Here is a 24590-nt window from a genome sequence, read left to right on the forward strand (position 1 = left end):
TGGAGGTATCTACTACTGACAGGGGATCCATCCTTCCCTCTCTGATAGTGATGGATTCCTCCTGCTCCCCCCCATCCCATCTGTGTGTCCTGGAGGCAGAGGTTTCATTGAAGACTCATCCCATATTCCTGTTTACAGTTATGCGCTGCCCGGAAGGCACTTGTTGATTCACCGTAGAATACTCCCGTGGAAAACACGACTTCAGAAATTCTAATTATAATAGATTAGTTGCTTCTCTTTGTGCTACAGCAAATTTATTATTTCTTCTGATATACAGTAAGTTGTCTTGTTACATCATGTCCATATATCTCTAAATTGCCTTTTGTTCAGAGAGACTACACGCAGTCCCAGAGTACATGTGATGAAGATGGATATTTCAATGTATACCAAAATATTTCTTATCATGGAGGGCATAATGGCAGCTGCAGATTTTTGTCAGTATATTATTTGATTGCTTTTCTAATTGCAGAATTCTAATGACAGTCTAAAATGGAAAATACTATGAGTCAATCTAAGAGTACAACTTATTTCAGAAATTACTATGTGCAAACCTTTGTGATTTGTGTTGGGGGTTGTAAAATTTGGGTGCATAAACAAATTAATAGAAACACACTTTTATTATTCAATAAATATGATATATGCTAACATTAAATGGTGATGAGTAGTTCATTATCTATATTGACCATCTGAAGTTTTTACATTATCTGTATTTCTGTTGCATCTAAGGGGTGATGATAAAGTAGGGTGTCACAAATAGAGAGGAGAAATATGGAAACAGTAGAAAATATATCTTCCACTTGGCTGAATTTTTTTTTAAGGAAAAGTAGCTATCAAAAATTTTATATACCTCACTTCTATGGAAATCTTGAAAATGATAATTTAGCTTCTAAATGAAACTGCAGTACTGTACTTTCACTTCATGAAATAACCAAAATCAGTCAAACAATTCAAGTCACCTGTTGCTTTATGATTTTCTTCACATTTAACAACATAGAGGTGCACTAGGAACACTAAATTTAAACTCATGTTGGAATTAACACATAATACCAACCAAAATCCCTCTATTTTACACTTCAGTGATTGAAAAAGAAGAATTTGCCATAGTAATTTTGGTCAGAGTTTATTGACTTTAGCAATGAAACAGATTAAAAATATATTGCAAATATATTTTTTTTGCTGTGTGTCAGTGAACACTGTTTCAATACCTGTCTGGCACATGAGAAAATAAAGTTGGATTTATCAGCAAAATCTGTGTGTTTGCTTTGTGATTAGTGTAGACATATTAGCATGTCTTTTAGATGATTTAGTTGGGCTAAAGTTTTAATAGATCATACAGAGAGTTTGGCATCACGAAAGTGATTTATAAATTCATGATAAAAATAAGTGGCTAAGATGCAAAAAGAGCAAGGGTAAGTATGGAATTCTTTGGTTAAGCCTCAGCTGAGCTTCCAAATGTAAGAATTTACCTGAGCAGATTTACTTGTTGCTGTAATTGCTCACTACTGAAGCCTTCTAAAAATAATGTAAAATCCAGTGAACGTAGCCCAGTTGTTTTATACTTGACATGGTGGGCTTGATTCTGTGTCCTGTGAATCTGGGATATCCTGAGAGGGCTGGCAGATATGACACAGGAGACTCGCACTCTTCTGAAGTGGCAGCTGGAGGCCAGATGGGATTACCTTGGATGCTCTGTGGGCAACTGAGCTGCTATGTTTGCAGAATTACCGAGAGGAAGGATATTTTCTGTTCTTTGCAATGTAATAAATTATTCTGTTTTTAATGGATGTCTTGAATCTTTAGAAAGGCTCCTACAGAGTGTTCTGAATGTTATGAACTCAAAGGCCAGATCTTGTTTGCTTGTCTTAGGCAAAGAGTTTTATTACAATCAGTAGAGTCAACAGAATGCTGACTCAGAGAAGCTGAAATGATTCCAGATTTATATTTATTTCTCCTTGTAACATATCTACCGAAAGGTGTGCAGTGTAGATGAAATCATAGATATAATAGCATTGCATGAATCCCAGTTGTGGAATCCTCAAATTAAAGGAATTTCAGAAGTGCTTAGTTCTGTCTTTAAATCTGTTCTGCTGAAATCAGTGGGAATTTCACTATTGAAGGGTAGCCTAGTTACATCAGTCCTGAGCCACCCTGGAAATCTCTTCCACCTAGTAACATTTCAAAAAGCATCTCTTATAGTATAGTGTTTAATGGTAACATCACATGAAATTAAATGTATTTTTTGTATTTCATTGAAAAGTTACAATTGCTTTAAATCAAGGACAGTTTAAATTCCCTGCAGGAGATATGCAACACAAGGCCTTTCTGAGATTGCTGGCAGGCAGTTTTGGAAAGGGTCCTTTTTACATTACAGCTCAGGGCAGCAGGATCATATTTAAATAAATGCTTCATGACATCAGTAACCCATGACTTTAATCTCTTTTACTTTACCTTTGACACCAGCATATTGGTGCCAGTCTTGAAGTGCATTTTTGCACTGTTTATTCTTTCATTATCCCCATTAATTATATCTTCCTCTTCCTCTTCCTCTTCCTCTTCCTCTTCCTCTTCCTCTTCCTCTTCCTCTTCCTCTTCCTCTTCCTCTTCCTCTTCCTCTTCCTCTTCCTCTTCCTCTTCCTCTTCCTCTTCCTCTTCTTCTTCCTCTTCTTCTTCTTCCTCTTATTCTTCCTCTTCTTCCTCTTCTTCCTTCTTTTTCATCTTCATCTGTCTTTCCTTCCTTTTTCATCTCCCTTCTTTCATGACTTAACTCTTCAGCTGCTTGTGTTTTTCCTCTTACCACTGCACTAAACTCCAGATAAGGGCAGGTGGAAGAGCTACTGCTGAGTAACATCTGAAGTGCATCTGCTGTGCTGTGACAGACCATCTGTGTGAATTCAATACCAGCTTACTTTAACTTTTTCATTTACTGTACTGGAATTATGTTTGTCCTTATGCTTACACGGCCACGTCTGCACCCTGAGCTATCCCAAAGCAGTTAAAGTCTACCCAGCAGTAACATACTAGTCTGCCACTACGCTTACTTGTGGTTTCCTTCTTTTCCCTTTCCACTGGGCACATACCCTGGCTTCCACAGCTTGCTCTTATTGTCCTATTTTGCTTTTGGCAGTTGAATTGTTACCATTTATCATGTTTTCATCTCTCAGTTTTGAACAAAGATAGTTCCTATTTTCTTTGTTAAATTTGCTTGTGAGACAAGGAAAGTCTGCTTGTTTTACTGAGAAGGTTTACTGCATGTATCAATAGATGTTTGGTGCCATGGGATCGAGATTGATTCTGTGTAACAGTCTTTTTTGTAGAGAAGTTTCAGCCATTGTGACAATATTTGTGTTCCTTACAGTAACAAGCCATGAGTATGACATCTTAGATTTTGTCATTTCTGACTTACTTTAGATGAGCTGGAAGTTTTAAAAGACTTTATAGCTGGGATGCTGTAATGTACATTGTAATAATGTAGGAAGGACATTTGAATCATGTTATATTGGGGATCATACATATAGCAGTAGGAGATTTTTACATTAAATTACTGCTTTCTTAATTGTGCACTTTTGAGCTACCAGTCTTCGGAATATATGCAGTAGGTTTTCACAATGTTACAGTATATAAACATCCTTCCAAGTATTAGCAAAATGTCCGGTATTGTGATTCTGTAAAGACAGTACGTAAGAGTGGTGGTTGGTTTTGGCCAGCTGCTTGCTTGCTCTCCCTCTCTAACAGGACAGGGGGCAGAAAATAGGATGAAAAAAAGCTCATGGGTTAAGGTAAAGACAGGGAGATTGCTTACCAGTTACTGTTATGGGCAAACCAGACCTGACCTGGGGAAAATTAATTTAATTTATTGCCAATTAAAATAGACTTGGGTAGTGAGAAATAAAGAAAACTAAAGCATTGCTTTCTTCAGGAAGCACCACCACACCTTCTTCTTCACTGACCTGGGTGTCTGCAGGGCTTTCTCACTCCTTTTTGTCCCCCGCTCCTCTCTCTGTCAGGCACTTTTGCCCTTTCTTAAGTCTGCTTTCCCTGAGGCGACACCGTCTTGGCCGAGGGGCTCAGCCGTGCGCTGCGGTGGGTCAGTTGGAGCCGGCTGGAACCGGCCGTGTCCGGCACCGGGCAGCCCCGGCCTCTCCTCACAGAGGCCGCCCTGCAGCCCCCTCTGCCAGCATCTCGCCATGGACACACAGTACAGAAAATAATCTATAATACTGCTGCGGGGGAGGTAATTATTCATGACTGAAAGGGAAAAGAGAACCTAATGTGAACAATGTGAAGTGAGAAACAAACGCTTAAATCAAGATAGTACATTTTATCCCTCCTCGCATTAGTGAGGGCTGTTTGGGGAAGAGAGTGGGTGCGTGACAGTGGGGTTGACAGTAGGTGGGGACTGGCCTACTTGGTCTAAAAAACCAAACCTAAATAGTTACAGCATATTGTTAACATAGCTAAATTACTGTTTGATAGAATGATAAAAAACATGAACTACTTCCTTGCAAGGAGAGGCCTTTGTTTGTCATACAGTAAGATCTGGAAACTAAAAGCTGAAGTTTAAGTATTACATAGTAACTCTCTGTGGAATCTAAGTGTAAATTTTTGTGTTTCATATTGCTGATTTTATAGGGGAGTGTGCTTATTGTTTCAGGGTTAGATATTATATGTTTGTGCCACTGATGATGTATAAAAATGAAATCGGTTTAGGAACAGAGCCTGTATGTTACCTGACAATTTTTAATGAGTCTTAGTGGGGCAGTGGAAAGATCTTCCTTCTGGGGCATTGGATGAGAATCATATCCCTGACAGGAATTTCCACAGGGTCGTATTCAGTCAATTGTTATAAATTAAAATTTGTTGGCTCTGAAACAGCAAACAGTGTTACTGGCAAAAGTAATCACATTGTACCTTTTTGAAGTTAAGTTCTTACCTGCTAGGATTCTCTTACCATATATATTTAAATTATCCCTCTTTAAAAGAAAACATATGTTATTATTTTGGAAAGCAAAAATACATAGTTTAGCTGATTAATATTTTACTGTAGTTGTTTTATATTGAGTTTGTACAGTGCCGAGAGGTGTTTGTATGAGGGCCATTTTATTCATATAAAATTGATTGATTGACTGAAGAAAGTCAGAAGATGAGCTTAAAAATAGAAAAATGTCTGTCCAAGAAAATGTATTGCTTTTAAAATTTAAAAGCTATCCACATTCCCATTATGTTTTGATTTGTATGTTTCAGATAGAAGATGTTTTGTGTTTCATGAGCAACATGTGCATCAGACAGTGCAGGAGGTTGCTGTGGGAATTGTTTTATTCATTATGAAAGTTGATGCAGAAATGAGAATTTGTATAAATGCCTAAATTAACTTGTGCCCTTTATTTGTTTTAAAAATTGTTGGTTTTTAAAATCCATTAAATAGGTTAAACTCATTCCTGCACACTTTCTTCTTTATGAACAAATACATTTTCTTATCTTATGAAAATCAAAGATTTGATTACTCTTTCTTTGGCTTTTACCACTGGTTTAAATCACTAGGGTAAGAGGCTTTGCTGCTGTGACAATATTATCCAAAAGGTAATTAAACATAGTTATAGAAGATATTACCTCTGTATTTACTGTGGGATCACAGAAACTGACTGAGCGTGAAGAGTTCTACTGCAGTTCTGCGGCTATGTGAGGCAGTTCCCAAAAGTTGCAGGCAACATTTGGACCCTGTATTTTCAAAAGCTGAATTCACATTTCTTCATACAATTTAAAGTTCTTGACCCAAAAGTCTCACTGGATCTGAGAAAAGTGTGACTAGAGCACAACTAGGGTATTGCAGAGCAACTACTTACAGCAGCCAAGTGAAAAAATATTTTAAAGAGCATGTAATTACTTTTTCTACCTAAGTTCCAACTTAGAAACTAATCACTCATGCAAATTTTTTTTCATAAAAGATCAAGTTATTATCTGCAAGTTATTATATACTTCATTTTGGTAATGAGTGATGTGGGAGACCAGCAGGACTAGATTTATACTCATGTGTCTTTACTGATGGTCTTATCCTGCTCCAGAGCGATTAGCTGTCAATGTAATACCAGTGACTTCAGTTGTAATTAACATGAACATTTATGCTGGTTTTGAATAGAAGGATGGATAAAAGCTGATTTGTGAAATGTTCCTTTCTCTTAACTGAAGATCTTGGTTTCTTGATGAGAGTTTCTGCTAGTAAAAATGGGTCAACTTCTTTGAGGTACATCTACGTACCCATGTCATGTGGGCTGGACATGTGTCTTTTAGGAAAAAAAATCCACAAGAAAATTATTGTAATGGGATAACAGTTTATAGCATTTTTTTCTTTGTGATTATTAAGGAACCAGATCTTTGTATTACAGCTCAGATCCTTTGCAGATTAGAGATTTGAAAATGTGCCTGTTTAGTTTGCTTGAGTAATTGTGTGCAAAGCTCATGCACGATCCCTTTTACGTATGCTTGAACTCCGGTGTGCGTGTAGAGAGAGAAGATTCATTCCGGCTCATGTTTGAAATAACTTGTATATCATTTATGGAGAACGTATGCCTTTTTATTAAGACAGCACTGGTACTCAGGATTCTGACACACCACTTGTCGTCCTACCCAAAGCACTCAGTTCCTGTAGTTTTCATCATCCTTCTGTAACAGCTGTGTGAGGATAAAAGTAGAAAAGATCAAGTGACTGTTATTACTCTGTCCTGTCATGGGATCATTTTGTACAGGTATCAGCTGCTACTAGTTTCATTCTTCTTTGCTATTGATAATTAAATGCAAGTGCAACAAAATAACAATTTCAAAGTAATGTGAATGGAGATGAGTAAAAGTCAAATTGCCTGACCTGGACTCTCCTCTTAGAATCCAAGGGCACATTCACAGAGGATGGTGGCACATTATTTTGTTATGTCTAGTAAGCCAGTCTCTGTGCACCAGCAGTAAGCAGCCATACCACCGCCTTGCTGCAGTCACATTTAGTAGCAGCATATGGCTTTTCTCTGCCAGCACAGTGATGCAGAAGTCACTGTCTAGAACTTAGGGGACACTCATTTAGGTCTGCTGCTTCCTAGGAGCAAGACCTCTTCGGTGAGTGTGTCATTCATTGGTAACTGATGAGGAACAGGACATCAGTGAGCGTGCTTCTGGGCTCATCTAATTTACAGGAGGAAAATAGATCCCATTGCGTAAGTGACTGCACAAAGAAAGATAGAGAACCATGAGTGGAGCACATGGGGTTCTTGAGGACTGGGCATAGCTACAGCTGGGGCCATGGAAGTCCCTGAAAATGAGCCCTACCAGTGCCTCTTCTCCTCCTCCTCTCAGCTTGCTGTAACCATCTGTAGCTATTAAGGCCTTCTGGGCTCCAAGAACCACTCACTTCTATCTAGCTTTTTTTTTTTTCCCTTAAAAATTTTTTTTTTAACCTTTTGCATGCTTGCAACTTTTTATGGATTATACTGCAGTGATACGAGAAACTTTTTAGCATGTGGCTGGGCGGCCCACAGTTGGGTTTGAGGTCCAAGCCAGTCTAGATCCACCAAGGATTTGAGCATCTCTAATGTCCTGTAGTTCAGTTACACATTTTGTAAGAAATCACCCTTTTTTTATTTGTTTTGAACATGTGTCTGGTAGTTCAGTTTGTTAATTCTTATGCTGGAGCATTGGCCTCCTCCATGCCCTTCCCATGTTTTGGAGTTTTTTCGTATCATCTCTTTTCCAACCTGTAGCATCATAGTCTACATAGCTAATGCCTTTAGGGAAGCCATCTGTACTTTTAACTCTTCTGTTTTTCTCTGAATCTTCTACAGGTAGCCTTTTTGGCAAGGGAGGGAAAGGGAGAAAGAGCTAGATACTGCTGCATTGCCACTCGATTTACACAATTGCATGATGATCTTTTTGCTTCATTTTTTTCGCCACACCTTTCTTAGCACTTCCTATTGTTCAGTTTGACTGCTACTGAAAATTGAGCTGAGATTTTCACACAACCATAATTTATAGTTGCAAATGCTCATTTTTAAGTTGTTCAAAGCCCGTCATTGCACAATTACAGAATTTCACAGAATTTCAAGAATCATCTAGGTTGGAAAGAACCTTGAAGATCATCCAGTCCAACCGTTAACCTAACACTGACCGTTCCCCACCACACCATATCCCTCAGCGCTATGTCGACCCGACTCTTGAACACCTCCAGGGATGGGGACTCCACCACCTCCCTGGGCAGCCCATTCCAACGCCTAATAACCCGTTCTGTAAAGAAATACTTCCTAATATCCAGTCTAAACCTTCCCTGGCACAACTTGAGGCCATTCCCTCTTGTCCTTGTTACTTGGTTAAAGAGACTCATCCCCAGCTCTCTGCAACCTCCTTTCAGGTAGTTGTAGAGGGCGATGAGGTCTCCCCTCAGCCTCCTCTTCTCCAGACTGAACAACCCCAGTTCCCTCAGCCACTCCTCGTACGACATGTGCTCCAGACCCTTCACCAGCTTCATTGCCCTTCTCTGGACACGCTCGAGTAATTCAATGTCCTTTTTGCAGTGAGGGGCCCAAAAGTGAACACAGTAATCGAGGTGCGGCCTCACCAGTGCCGAGTACAGGGGTAAGATCACTTCCCTGTCCCTGCTGGCCACACTATTTCTGATACAAGCCAGGATGCCATTGGCCTTCTTGGCCACCTGGGCACACTGCTGGCTCATGTTCAGCCGGCTGTCAATCAACACCCCCACGTCCCTCTCTGACTGGCAGCTCTCCATCCACTCCTCCCCAAGCCTGTAGTGCTGCTGGGGGTTGTTGTGGCTGAAGTGCAGCACCCGGCATTTGGCCTTATTGAAACTCCTACAGTTGGCCTTAGCCCATCGCTCCAGCCTGTCCAGGTCTCTCTGCAGAGCCTCCCTACCCTCGAGCCGATCAACACTCCCACCCAACTTGGTGTCATCTGCAAACTTACTGAGGGTGCACTCGATCCCCTTGTCTAGGTGGGAGAGGCCCCAAAACCAAGCCCTGGAAATTAGCATCGTTTCTTCTCCACAGACATTACTGTACATTTATTCTCATTAAATATTACTCGGTATTTATCACTTCATGTTCATTATTGTATTTTCTTTTTGCAGTTCTTCCTTCAGTCTGCCCTCATCTTTACTACCCATGGATTAGTGTTAGAGACAGTGTTGTCATACCATGGCTTGTCCCCTTTCCTGATAATTTTTGAATATGCTGAACAGGACTGGCCTCTTACAGATAGGTGCTTTGGGTCTCCATTGCTGATCTTCTTCTGGGAAATACTGCAAACTGTCATTTATTCTTATTCTTAATAGCTTCTTTTTAAATGATTTTAAGCAGTGCAAGGACCTCCTTGTTGTTTTTCTCCCATGCAGTTTAATTTCTTTTAGAGACTCTGGGTAAGAGAGTTTATAAAATGATTTTTGGAAATACATGACTTAGAAGTGGATCTCTTTTGCCCATGTTCTCAAAAAACTGATCATCCTAGGCATGGCTTTCCTTTTCATGCTGGAATTTTGGCTCGTTCCCAACATGTCATATATATTGACATACACATATTCTTTATCGTAGTCTGTACCAAGTTGCCTTGTGTGAACTCCATGTGTACTGATCTGTAGTCTTCTGGATCTTCTTTAGATTTTTTAGGATTGATTTCATGTTTACTCACTGTCCTTTGATGCTAACACAATTTGAAGCAGGAGTTTGTCCATTATTATAAGTTCAGTTATTTCAAACTCATGTTCCTTTAGAGCTGTTGATGGGATACACTCCACTGAAATAATCTGTTAGAGCTCAGTTTGTCTTTTTGTTCTCATCTTCTCTAATGGCACTTCAATTTAAGAGAGATCCTCTCATGTGTCTCTCTAAGGAGAGTGTCTGGCTCTCCGATCTCCTCTATTGTGGATGCAAAACCACTTTTTTTGTGGTTCTTTCTCACTGCCAGCTGTGGTCAGAAGCTCTTAGGTGGGTCTATGTGGGAGGCTCCTGGCTAGGCCTGATCCTGACCCCCAGTCTTGGCCTGTCCCCACTGAGGTGCTTGATACTGAGGGCTGGGGCTGCCCCTGGCTGTCCCCTGGCCTGCCGTGCTTGTTGGCTGAGGGCAGCCAGGTCCTGCCCTGCCCATGGACAGCCCCCACCCCTCCTGGCCCCCAGCCCATAGGAAGCTGCTGGTTGCTGCTGCTCTCTGACACCTTACTGTGCATCTATGCTTAAGCCTCCCAGATACTACAATCCTTTCTGTTTTTCTCACTTGGACACAACTTGAAGCTTTTAGAAGGATGCCTTTTTCTTTCTAATAACCTCCTTCATCCTCTTTGTTCATAACAGCTCCCTTCTCTGGGTTTTCTCAGTCTTTTTTGATAGGTTGCATGCATTTCTTGTGAGCTTGCAAAAGGTGCCTTTAATCAGTCTCCATGCCACCTGTAAAGATGTGACTCTTGTAGCTGTCCCTTTTTTCTTCCATGTAACAAGCTTACTCATTTTTATTCAGTGACCGTCTTTGAAATAGTGGTAGGGATTTTTTGGCTTTTATTGCCCCTTCAAGGACAGAGATTCCAATGTACATCAAAGCAGTTATTGACTGTGGCTAGAAACTTACTTTGGGTCATACCCTGATGTGACGTGTACTCATACAAGACAGGCAAAATTATCTAATGGACCTAATACTTATCTGCCATACTTAGAGGGACAATTTTCAGTGTTATGAACGTGCTCTGTTTCTTAGGTGTCTCTAGTGATTGGTTCAGAACATGGATTGTGTTTATATCCTCTGTCCTTCTCAGTGTTGTCTTCCTTGGCCATTGCTGAAGTCTCTGGGTTGTTTAACATGAACGGACTGTTAACTTCCAGATGGATCTGATAATTGGAGAGCAGCCATTCTTTGAGCTTGCTCAGTAACCCGAAGTTGTGCATATGAAAATACAGTATAGCTGAAGACTTGATTGTGCATTTGTGTCTGTAGGGAGGACTGCCCTGGAAGAGTTTTCTCTCCACAGTTCGATGTAGCTCTGAGTAGGGAACCAAGGAGTGAAGACAGAGATGTGTGAGCAGCATCCTCTAGAGCGGCCTCTTACTCAGGTCACTGGGCAGGGTCTCTGAGAAGAAATATGCCATCAAGGACATAAAACTCTCTTCTTTGCAAAAGACACAATAAACGAAATTATGCCAAGTGTTGGTTTTAGGGTAGGGACCTCTGTGAGGATCCAGTCATCTTATGGACATTTAGCTTGTGGCAATTACCTGTAGCTAAGCATGGTGGTCCTATCACTATTGAACCAGCCTCATAAGCAGCGTAAGCCATCCTGGGGGTGCCCAGAATGAGGATGTGGTAAGGCCATGGGAGCCCCATGCTGACAAGGGTGTAACCTGATGTTCAGCCAAAGTGGGAAACACCTACTTAGCAGATGCTGTGAACAGTCAGCTAATGGAGATGACAGCAATTGGCAGGACAAATGCCTGGCTTTATTTTCATGGTGGCTTTTTTGGCAGGAGATTGTGGTTGACCAAGTATGTTATCTTAGAACTTAACAAGTATGTTAACTTAGAACAAGAACATTTCTTGTGTGTTTTGTTTGGTTGGTTGGTTTTGTTTGGTTTGTTTGTTTGTTTGGTTTGTTTTTGTGTTGTGGGTTTTTTTCCCCCTCTTCAGTTTTTTTCCACAGTTTGTTTGGCTTATTTATCTTCTTTTTTTTTTCCCATTTTCCTTTTGGTCTCTAGAAGCTTTAGCGGTGTGTGTGTCATGTTTTCTGGCAATTTGTGGATTTTTTTTGTGGATTTTGATTAGGTAGGTTCTGCATTGTTTGGGGGCATGGAGTTTAACTCTTTTTTTACCCTGGAAGTTGTTTCTGTGGCTGTTTAATTGCTTATATTTTGTTGTTGTTTTTGTTGGGTTTTCAATTTATATATTTAGATGAGATTTTTGTGGGTGGGGAAGAAACAGGAGGAGCTAGAGCTCGATGTGCAGATGCAGAACTATGGCATCATTGGAATAAGCTGCCAAGTGGCGGAACAATTTGAATGATGGAAGTTCTGTGATGGATGGACGCCAGCTCTACAAAAGAGTCAGGCAGAGAAGGGGTGGGAGGGTTGCCCTTTATGTGAAGGAGCAGTTGGAATGTGTGGAACTCTTCTGTGTGAAGGTTTTGATTCAGTATAAGGGAAAAGATTTTCAATGAAAGGACAATTATGCAGAACAGGTTGCCTAGAGAAGCCAGGTTGTGGAATCACTTTTCTGAAAGTTTTAAGGATACATTTGGCTGATGTCCTAAGTGACCCAGTCTAAATTTAGGTGCTGCTTTATGCAGTTTGGGCTAGACAACCTCCTAGTGTGAGTGAATGAGTTTGTGATGTGGTGCATGCCTCATGGCAGAAGGGTCAGGTGCTGTTCTGACTTTATGTGTTACCAGTTTATAAATCTGTACCTACATTTCCTTAAAGAGCAAACTAGATATGTAAGACAACCCAGGATAATCACCATATATGTGCTTTTACGAGATAATACTTTCTGAAGTTGTTTCTTCTACATTCTTGTCTGATAGTATTCTCGAATCCCTTCTAATCATGTCACATTAGAAAACTGGAAAACCAAATTGTAATTCTGGAAATAATTCACAAAATTCAGTGCCATTGTGTTTGTGGTATTGTAGATCAAACTATTTAGGAATAATTAATTGCTTTCATTTTTGTTTAGCTTCTTCTCCCCCAATTACTGTAGGCTGCTGCAGTTTATGATAAGAAAATTCAACAAGTGGAAGGTGCTGCTTTTCTGAGCTGTCTTACAGTAAATTATATGTTTTCAGAAGACAGACAGACATGCCTGAAGATAAAGGAAGGCATGGTATCTGTGCACGTTGAATAAATTGTTCAGAAATCTCCATGAATATGATATTGGTATTGTGCATACTTATAAGATTAGTGTCAACACGGGTTATCTATCATGTAAGGGCAAGTCAAGCAAGGTAGACCTGCCTCAGGGGTGGTTTATTCTGTATACCCAACTATTCAGACAATGCTGCTGTGGAGGTTTTGGAAGAGAAGACTGAGGAGGGGTGATTTTTCCTTTGCTCCAGGCTTCCCATTTATTTGTACTGTCTCCATTTTCTCTAGTGTGCCTTGGTAAGTACAGGTAATCAGTGTCCTATTAATCTTTAGTAAGACCTAAATGAAACACACGCTACCCCCCCGCCAATCCCTCTCCTCCAAGAAGAGTTAGTTCTACGTAACCTGTACATTGGTTACACAGTGAATGGGACATATCAGAAGAAGATGATATATTTGGTCTCTGTCATCATTTTTTTCTGTCACTGGGCAATTTCCAAGGTATTAAATACTAAATTTGTAATATTTTTCTGTAAATTTTATTATTTTTCTTGATCTGTTTCTTTGCATAGTTGCATGTTGTCTTGATTAATTGAGTATGGCTATTTTGATTAGCAAATTCCATGTTGTGAAAATTCAATATTAATTTTAGAGGTATAGAATATAATGTGAAATTTTGTAAGTCCACAGCATTTGTTAAAAATTTTGGAAAAGATAGTTGGGGAATTTTGACAGCCCAAGAAGCATTCAGGAATTCATTATTTTCTCTGTGCCAGGTAAAAAAAAATGTTGCTTCTCCCACCACCAGAGTACTTCTGTTTGGACCCAATGATAACATAACAAAATCCAGCCTTCCTTCATCTAAGTAATAATATAGAGTAGCATGTAAAAATTGGCTAATGAGATCACAGTAGTATGAAGGTCTTTTCATAGGCTCCTTTAACTTTGGAATGATTATAAAACATAACTATTAATTTATTTTGCATGTTCTTGTTAATTATAATGGAATTCAGTAGTGCTCTTCTGGTAATGAGCTTCTGAGTATTTCTCTGTCACAGAAATTGTCTAACTCAATACTTGGATTCAGGAAGAAAAGGAGTATTTTTTTTCTATTTGCAGTTCTGTAATTTACATAATACTCTTTAAAAATGCATATTTTTTGTAGTGTAAATTAACGTCGTGGAGTAGTTTAAATATAAAAATGCATAGTCTGACTACTAAGTAACTTTAAACATTTTTATTTCATACTTTTAGAAGATATACATTAGAGATTGTGTGTAAATGATGTATTTTCAAATAAAATTTGGGATGTCCTATTGACATAGTGCAGTTTAAAACTTTCTCAGAAGTCCTATTATGAATTAAGACTTCTTTTGTTTTTAATTGTATGGAAGGGGCTATATGATGGAAAGGCAGAAGCTATGGGTATCAGTGAATGTATATGCCTCTAAAATAATAGTCAGTCTCTCTAGCAAATCATTCTTGCTTTACTGAAAACAGCTGTGTCTTTGGCCCAATCCCTCTGATTAAAAACAAGTATATCTAAAGATACTTTATATAGGTGGCCCTCAACCATGTTCTAAAATATTTCTGGATGCATCAGTGAGTAGTGTTTCATTGGAATATTTTATACAAATACCCACTTAAACCAGTAATGCACAGTTTGAACCATTTTTACTGTAGAGGTGAATAAGTAGGTCTTATGTCAGATACAGACATGTCGAAATGGCTGTTGATCTATCAAATAGTAGAACTGCGTAAGAGCTGTAGTGTACTTTGATGGGTTTACATTTTTAAAAATACCAAAGGCCACCGACAAGGCAGGATAATGAATAACAGAATGTAGTCTCAAATCAAAATATTCTCTTAGAGGCAGTGTTCAAACATATAACAGGTAAACTTATCCCAGTGATTTGTGATCTAAATGTAAAATGAGCTAAGAGATGAGTGCAACAAATAAATAAAGGAGTTAAAGGGAGTGGTTTGCGGCACGTGGGCATCGTATTTGTTTATTTAAGTCAAGTTTCAAAGGAATATCTTCATCTAGGAATGAATTTGGCTTTCATTTTGAATCAAATTATTTTTATATTCTAGTGATTTCTGAACAACTGTGACAATTCACATAAATAAGAAACAAATTATGTTAGTTGTGCTCATAATGAATAATACTTTAAGATGTCTAGTACAGCATATTGTATGACAAAACACTACCTAAAGTGCATAACATTGTCAGTGTTGAAAATACATCTATCACCTGTCTAGCTTCTGTGCTAGGTGCGTGATCATAATTGTTACACATTTTATCATTTGGAGAAAAATTTTGCTAGAGTTCCTCTAAATCTACATGTTAATAAGCATCTGCATATCAAATTAATTCAGTTGTTGACCACTGCACTTTTCCTTTCTCAGATATTGCAGAAGTTTGTGGTATTTGCTTGTTTGACTGAAATTTTAGGGACCTGAATGGGAAGTCAAAGATGAGTGGCATGTAGGTGACTTTCAGTTCAGGTGTATGCTACTGTTCACATGATGAGAGTGTTCCTGCCTGAGTAAACATACTGCATTGAGCTGCTGGAATTGATTGAACTTTCATCCACTGCAACTGTATTTAAGAAAGAAATTCTGTCAAGATGCTTTTAAGGCTTTGGTTGGCAAGCTCTGTGAATTTGTAAGCTTTTAAGGTTCAGATAGAATTCAAATGGAATTGTTAGATATTGAAGAATCGAAAAAATATCTCTGTAAGCACTGTCAATATGGGATAGGTAAACAATTACATTAAAGATCTACCTGCTGTGGTTCAAGGGATGGAACGTGCTGGCTCAGTTGGAGGGAATGTAGCGAAATGTTAAACTGGAATAACTGGAATGATTCAGGTCCAGGTTTTAGGATGCAAACAAAATTCAAAAGAAATTAATGTTTATAACAAAAATAATATAAGAGGCAGCTGCCTTCATCAGGTAAACCACACTGGAATGTAACATAAATCAAACACAGGTCAAAAGATAAGTGAAGATTTGTACGGGTAAAAAGGAAGTTGATAGGTAAGGCCTGACATCTGTCTGTGACATATCTGTTACATCTACTATGTGTGATCCTGCCTACTTTAAATGTTCCTTATTGACTTCTGAAAAATTGTAGAAATCCTGATAATTGAAAAAGACAAAAGATAAAATTTTAATAATCAAGACTAACGAGTGTGGTTGTTTTGACATTAGGAATAATTATGATAAAATGTTATCTTAATTTTTTTTTCTAAGAAGGCTGTATCCATCTCACCATTCTGGATTCAGGGTGACCACATGACCATCAAGCAAAGTTCCACTGACATAGTTTACTTTCCAATAACTTTTAAAGAATTGCCACCCACCTTCACCTCCTCATATTTGCCTTAGAATTGTTAGCTGTTTTTAACATTTTCTTCTTTTTTTCCTCTTTGTATTAAGAGCTCATAAGATTTCCTTCTCATTTCCCAGTGCTGTCCTACTGTGCAGGAGTTTCATGTAGTGTTTATTCCTCCAGCCTCTCATTCTTTGCTCTTCCTTCTTCACTTGTCCTACTACAGAGGCTGCCAGGTAGCTTTCAGTTTTCTAGGAACTTCGACCTTCCCAGCAGGTTTTGTTATACTCTACAAACAAAGGAATAAGTTAGAACTGCAGCTCTTTTAAATGTCCAAACATCTTGTAACAAAGTGTGTATTAATAATGCCAGTTGGAACACAGATTTTTTTTTTAAACGGTGGGAAAGCAGTCTTTTCTTTATAAAATTCTGCATTCATTTTACTCTTCAGTCTGCTTCTGTCTGACCTTGTCAGCAAGGGCAAATTGCCAAGAGGCACTATGGAGAGGCTGGTAGGATCAACTTCAGAAGTAGCAGAGTTTCAGGCGTTAAGGCTATGTTTATATTAGTAAATTAAACAGTGCTCGGAAATATTTCCAGGTCTCTGCCGCTGTTTTGGTCTTTGCAAGCTAACATTTTTCTAGAAAATTACCAGACATTTATTCTACCACCTCCATTAGACAGTTTGCATTCAGCCCTTCTGTTTTGGAGCATATATGAGTATACTAGCATGGATGTAGGATTGCCTATGCCAGTTGATTTCAGCAAAGAGAGATGTGCTCAGGCATAGGTGTAATGTAAATATACTTTCTATGGACCTGCATCGTCTTTATTTCTTCTGTCTTGTCCAACCTTCTCCCTTCAATGCAGTCTTGCAGTCTCAGCTTCAAAGCTGTTTTTTTCTTTTTACTTGTCCTTTTGTCCTTCCTAAGATGCATATAGATTTAAATTTCATTGGCAGGCTGTCTCCCAGTTTCTGTTGCTTCCTTCAGATGACCCTGTGAACTTACTGGTAGTGATACTGTGTGCAGTTCTCTGGAGCAAACTACTTCAGGAAAGCCTCCCTCTTGTTTGCCTTTAGGTACTTTAATAATAAAAATAGAATAAAAAAAATAAGACTAGACTTTGAGTGATGGTTTATCTGTCCCTCTACTACCAGGCAGACTCTTGAACAATTATATGTCTTTGTGGACTATATATAAACTGATTACTTTCAACCAAAATGTTTATCTCAAAATAGAAAAATAAAAAATTGCAACTTCTTCCTTTTTCTTTCAGAATACTTAAGAATCAGCTTATGCACATCTGGAACTAATTAGAGGGTGTGATAAAGCCAAATTCTATTTTGTTTTCATTAAATGATGTCTAAATAGCTGTAAACATTTCTCTTTGTCTTGTCAGGATGATGGTACTGGAATTGATTTTGGACATCACTTCCATTCAAGGTTGAAGTTAAAAGGTCTTTCTGAGGCTTAGAAGGAGCAGGTGAGTATAGGTCAAGCATCATTTACCTTTGAGTATTATTTTTTGCAACTTTCTTTTGTTCTAGAATTGCTGTTCTTGCTTACCAGTCCATTCTCAAATAGCTGATCTCTGCTTCCAGTGACTCACTGAGATGTATGACTGCTTGTATTATGACTAGGTAGCAGAGAATATTTAAGTCATATAGGCTTTCCCTACATGCTTTTTCAGCATTGGTGAAAACATGGTTCTCTCACCAAGGTCACTGGAACGCTGTATAGTTTCATTACATCAGGTGCATTAGGGTATGATAATTGAGCTAATTTGGTTAGAAATTCTTTTAGACTATATTTATATAAATATTTTTTGTAATAAATTTTAAATTTAAACTGCGAGATTAAATAGTAATGAATGCCTGAGTTTGGATATTCCTAGTTTCCTGAAACCGGGATGATCTCTGTTCCATTGGTAACCAGGAATATTCCATGATATCAAGGACCATAAGATCAAATCTTGCTTGAACTGCTTTTGTGAACCTGCCTGTGAAGAAACAGTGGCTATAGTACCAATTTAGGTCTTGGCATGCCTGCACTGAATACCTTTCTTTGCTCCAGACCTTCACAGCTATCTTGAGTGAATCATGTACAACTGGATACCAATTTTTTTACCTTAGAGAGATCTGGAAAAGGACATTCTGAAGGAATTAGTATAAGATGAGAGCTTAGCAAGCCACTCACATCTATATCAGATTTTTCATACTTGCTATTGCAACAAAAAATTAATCTACATGTCGAGTGTTGCAATTGTTCATATTTTGTTTTCCTACAGGGGTAAAAAACATCTTGAGAATATTTCCAAAACTGTTCAAATTCAGAATTTTCAGCAATATTTTAATGTATAAATTGCAAAATATGCCCAACTGGTGCCTGATACTAAATCTTATAGATGCAGATTTCAACAGGGTACAGCTAACTCACCATAATAGGAACCAGGCCCAGTTGCTTCTGTGTACACCACTGTTTCTGAAGTAAGTATGTATTGTTTCCCTGTATGCCATGTGCTGTAACTGCTAAGGTATTATGAAATCTTTAGATATACCTATGTACTCCATAATATTGATATATCCATCTTCATAAATTGATGGCTCAGAAAGGCAAGAAAAAGAAGTAATTCCAGAGAAGTTAATGATGGTGAGAGTAATTAGTGCTGAAACTATGTTTATAACAAGTTTTCTAAAGTTTCACCCTCTGGGAGGAAGCACAGACCTTTTTAACCTAATTCAAAGCAGTGCAAAACAAGACCGGCCTAATATGTGTTTCACTGTGACTGTCTTCACCCACGGGGCAATAAGAAAGGAAAATTCCTTTCTTCCGATTTAACTTCATCTTTTTCCAAGGACTTGGGGCACTGGCCTGAAGGGTACGGTATGAATATGGTGAAACCTTAAAAAGAAGAAAAGATACAATATTAGCTTCAGCCGTGTTGTAAATCAAAGGATATACAGCACTATACAGGGAAACAGGCATCACATATGAATTTGTGTGCAGCTGTATGGTAATATGTAGTAATGTATTTGCAAGAGAGGGTTTTTTTCTTACATTACCCAATGGAGAAAACACTAAAAATGTCAGATTTTTTGCTTTCTAGGTAGCAATAGAAATATGACTGCATTTCTGTCACATATGTATACATATGACTTGACATGCCACTTGTCCCTAGTAATCCCTAGTAATACTAGTTTCTCATAGACAGTGTCAGTATTTTGGAGAACTGATTGGTTTGGTAGAAAATGTGTAGTAATTGTGTAGTAATTGAAATCTGGGGAGCCAGCAAGAAATTTTCATTTTTTAAAGGGTATTTTTTTCTGGAAATTTGCGTGTTCTGTACCAAGTAATGTCAGAAATGCAGTAATAATGACTTGTGCATCTATAATAGTTTGGCAGTATAATTTTATTGAATTCCAGTATGTCTGGAACTTAAGGCATATGGAGGAAAGTAACTGTTACTCTGTTTCCTCCATTATTTTCTTCCATAACTTTTAAGTTAAATACAATCTATAAAAATGCTTTCTGTAAAGAAAGCCAAAATCTTTTTGGCCTTTTTAACACTGGTCTCTATTTCTAGCAGTATGTGAAAGTGGAGAGTGAATGTTTTTGTAGTCCATGAGGAAATAGTAAATTCTGAATGTTAGTTCTTCAGTATGTCATTTAGAGTTGATAGTTTTTTATGGCAGGACACGGTGTCTTTGCACTGATTGAAAACTGGGATTCAGTCATAAAAGTAGTGATAGAAATAGATGAAAATAAAATTGCATTCATGAGTACACTTTTAATTAGCAATGAGAAAAATTCTGTTTGCTTTCTGTCCTGTCTTTCAATAGACCACTTAACTGTTTAGCAGTAAGTTTTAGAAAACTGAGTTGGAAAAAGTGCAACCAAGACAAAAATCCATATTGGAGAAATGTGAAAGCAGAGAAAAATGTTCCAGTTTTGGACTGATGCCTTAAATGGACACTTCTGGGGATATTAATGGTACAGTTACATCTGAATTATCTGAGTGAATTAGGCTTTGGAAAAAAAGCTAAGGAAGTTTTCTAAATATGAATATCTTCTGTGTTAGTGAACTGAATTGTACTTGTGGTATTAATTATTGTTAGATTGATCTAGCTCTTCTGTCCTGTATTGGTAATTTGTGAAAGAGGAGACATTGTGTTCATTCCTGTTTCTTCCTGGTACTACAGGACTTTAAACAGCACAACTCATGTACGCGAGTTGTATATGTATGCATTTTGTATACCTACAAAATATTCAGTCTACATATATGTATTTATTTTGCATAGGGCAAGCATAATCATATTGTTAGATAAGTACAAAAGTACATCTCATATAGTTAATCTTGCAGCTGAACTGGAACTCTCTCAAGAGTTATGTAAGGACCTATTACTGGTGATCACGTTGATGACTGACACGGATAATGGATTGGCATTAACTTTTGTCGATGAAGATGGGTAACTCTTCCACATGTCTAGTCAGAAGGCAAATAAGTTTTGATAACTGCTGTAGGTGAAGGGGAAGAGGATATACAGAATAATGTCGGAAGGAAAAGGTGGTATCTGCTTTCCAAGAAGCAATTGGATGGGGATTGATGGGCTTTGTCCTCAATCTGGTTTCCACCACAAAGAGTCTGAAACATAAAAGAGTATTTTACATTTGAATGGAATTGTATTAGAACAGAGACACTGTTTGTTGTAGATTTTTGAATTATCTTTCCAGGGTGATTGTGAATAGCTGTAAATTACTGATTTGGGGGAACCTGAAGGCATCTTTTGTCAAAAAGTAGTTTACATTGATAGAATCAAATTTGTGGCTTGGAACTGTGATGTAGTACATTTTTGCTATGATTATACAAAGTATCAGACTGTGGATTAAAACTGGCCAGCTTTTCAATTCAGCTGAACGTTAAGTAGTCTTAATGGTCTGATTTGCTAGGAAGAGCACTATTAAAATAATCTGCTTTTTACAGCGCATATCAAACATGAACTTGCATCACTTATTACAGAGTTTGTGCTTTGGGAGATATTTTCATGGCATCTAGGAGTGATGTCCTACATTTGTTGGAATTAGTCCTTAATGATACCTTCAGAAGTGAGATACTGCTCAAATACACTGATTGTTTTGTGGTTTCTAGCATAGAAATTTTTAAGGAAAAGCTAGTTGAAATCTGATGTTTTTTCAAGTAATTGTATGAAATGAGGAGAGATGTTGTGCATCTTAGTAATTTTATGATTCTTTTTTCTATGTGACATGAATGAGAGAGGTGAGAACTCTTAATTTTTAACTGAACTGAATACAAGTTTCTAAATGTGGCCTGCTTGAGAACAGAGGACCATTACTGTAGTTGTCATGTAAAATAAAGTTGGAGTCTGAAGCTCCTCTTTAGCTGTCAGCTTTATTAAGGAGCTACTGGTGTGTTGAACTAGGCACACGCATTATATAAGCAGTGTATGCTAGTGTCTAGGGAGAATTTTCTCTCTCTTCACTGCTGCTTTATTAGGTCTCGCTCACTCACTCACTGTTGCCCTGTCTTACTCCAGCTTTCTGGCTGCAGCTCACAGCACAGTAGGTCTAATGTAGATTGACGCCTTTGGCAGAGGACTGATTGAAACTTGTGTCTCATAGTTGCTAATGCTCACTCAACCATTTTATTGAAGATAAAGTAAATAAAATAGATTGCCATATGAGAATTCTCTGAAATCAAATGGAATAATTTGACAGGTTTAAGCCCATGAAAAAGCCAAAGCATTGAAACAGATGGGAATACTTTTTATGCACAATATACCAGGAAAAGGTGTTTGCTGGCTTGATGTTAAACTGTTAATGGCTTTTACCAAAACTATAATTGTTGAAAATATTATCATCATTTCCTGTGGAATTTCCAATTATGTTTAAATTGTTACTTCTCTCAAACAAAGGGATTTTTTTTTAATTTAAGAGTAATGGATATACTGATTTTATTTTCTTACTGCTTCTGATTCTTTAAGAGACTGGTGATGGATAAAGTCTCCTAAAATTTAATTTAAAAAAATAATAGAGATTAACTGAGGGTGAGTTTATTATTTAAGAACATATTTCTGTGAAATAATGCAAAATAGATTGTTACTTTTATAGGTTTTTAAAAATCACTGACATAATTTTGAATATTAAAAGTAAAGTTTCTAAAATAAGTCCTGACATTTCTAAAAGTATGTGTGATACAGTACATGAAAAAATATGAACTGCTAGAGCTATTGTGACAAACTGTTCAGAATAATGGTCAATAAACCCCAAATGTTCTTCACAACACTTTTTTATAAAGAGTTGCTGTAGATGAGCAGTGTAATATGTCTGTGTAATTTTTAGAAATAAGATAATGCATAATAAGTGAGTTAAGATGCAACAGATAACATATACCTCTTATTCTTTTACCTGGATAACAATGAGAATTTGTCTTTTTAGTCACACTGGTGGGTTCCTTCTTACTAGTTGGACCACTTCTTCTAGAAAGCAAGACACCAGTGTTTCAGTTCAGTACAATTTTGTCAAACTCCCTTAGAGTTAATAAAGGAAATAAATATAAAATAAGTTAAAAATATATGAACAAAGTTTGCAGATGCAGCTTTGATTTTCCACCTTGAAAATACAGTCGTTTAAATAACAAATATATTAATTTTGCTCTTTTCTTTGTTTAAACAAAATCTGCTCTTTTTTTAAAAATTTTTTTAAAGTTAAGAAATTTATTATAACATATTCTGCTGTTGGTACTTAATGATGGGATGCTTGTGAGATTTCACGAATATTGCGTTTGAAATAAATTATGAATGAGCTCTTTGAAAATGACTTGCAGGAGTGAGTTGACAGACTGTAAAAAGGATAGATTTCCAGATTAACTGTTAGTCAGAATACACAGCTAGTTGTGCTGATGTGTACAGTGGCAGGGGTGGTGCTGGTCAAAATTCTATTTCCAATATGATTGTGAATAAGTCTAAGAAATGCGAATGATACTCTCAGTTTTTCCCACCCTGGTCATATTTTTAAGAGGGAAAATTACTCTATTGTGCTCATAATGCAGAGCACTGGCACCAGCAGTGGCACCAGCTGTGCTCTGGAGAGGTCTTTTCTGTTGCTGCCATGCTGATGACTGTGTGTCTGGCCAAACTCTTAATGCTCTCACAGCACTTCCAGACTTAAAATTTGAACACTTAAAAAGCAAAATATAGTGACTGTGGTGCTATCAAGATAGGACTTCCCATCCTCCTGCAGGAAGTCTCTTCTCATTCATTCTATGGTGCTCTTTCTGTTCATGCAATAGGATAAAACGGTCATCAACAGCTTTGTCTTTCTGTGGGAAGGAACTAGAGGTAGACAGAACTCTACCAGAAATTCCTATTTTAAGCCTTCTGTTTTCCTTCTCTGCTTTCTATGAAATTAAGTTCTTAGAACATGTTGTTTTTCAGAGGAGGCAACAGAGAACCTTAGTTTAATTAGAATTTAATTATATACGTAGAATTGCCCTGTTTTTTACCCTGTTAGGAAATCCAAGACAAAGAATCAGTGCTCATTTCTGTGTTGTGAAGTCTTTTCTATCTCTCAGAGGTTTTTCTAGTTAAATTGGAAATCCATTAGGAGTTGCCACAGTTTTTGGAAGAAAATGCTGAGACATGTGAGTGCTCCAACATAGATTGATTTAGACAGAATAAAAGCTAATTTTATCAAGAGAAATAGAAACCTCAACAGTGGTTTACTTTGGATTTCTGTAAAACTTAAGGAAACCAAATGTGGTTTCCCCTATTTCTCAGAACAACTTATTTGTGCTGTTTTTTCAGCATGGTTTCTTATTTGACCATATCTGAAGTAATTTTGAAATACTGATATTCATGTTACTGTTTCCATGTTTTCAAGTAACACAGTAAAAGAAATTATCTATATTTTTGGGATGCTTTTGAAGTTACCTTATCCAGAAATCAGTCCATGATAAATGTGATGAATTAGCTATTTAAAGTCCTTATTTTAAAAAAAAAAAAAAAAAAGTAGGCAATAAAGCAAGCCATTCAGTACAAGTAACTGCATATGGAAGAAATAACAGCAGATCTAATTCCTGAAAATAAATGGGATCTTGAAAATGGAATAGATGTTTATTTGATTGCTCTGAGAGTTAACCTCCCTAAAAAGCTGATTTTAAATGAGTTTTATATTTGTAAGTGGTGCTTGTTAACTGTCTTGGGGAGTGATTTCTTCTCTCCTCTGAAAAATGCATTATGGGATCTAGCAAAGAAAGAAGTAATGATTTTTTTTGTTGTGGGCACTGTCATCTAGGAACTGTACAAAGATCACTGTCCCTTAGGAGCTGGGCCTCAGAATTTTTAATGTAGTCTGTAAAACAGCTATTCAGTGGTAATTGTTGTCAGTCACAGCCTACAGGAGATAGGTTTTT

At 37.6% G+C, this 24590-nt stretch overlaps 1 protein-coding gene across 1 annotated transcript in view; it reads left to right on the forward strand.

The window, feature by feature from the left end:
• FOXP2 (forkhead box P2) overlaps positions 1–24590 on the forward strand; it is a 445405-nt gene that overhangs the window by 123216 nt on the left and 297599 nt on the right. Inside the window, exon 3 of the mRNA XM_074827537.1 lies at positions 17562–17645. The gene's annotated coding sequence lies outside the window, so the exon portion shown is untranslated. The remainder of the gene's footprint in view (positions 1–17561; positions 17646–24590) is intronic.

This window comes from Strix aluco, chromosome 5, assembly GCF_031877795.1.
Source record: "Strix aluco isolate bStrAlu1 chromosome 5, bStrAlu1.hap1, whole genome shotgun sequence".
NCBI classification, from domain to species: Eukaryota; Metazoa; Chordata; class Aves; order Strigiformes; family Strigidae; genus Strix; species Strix aluco.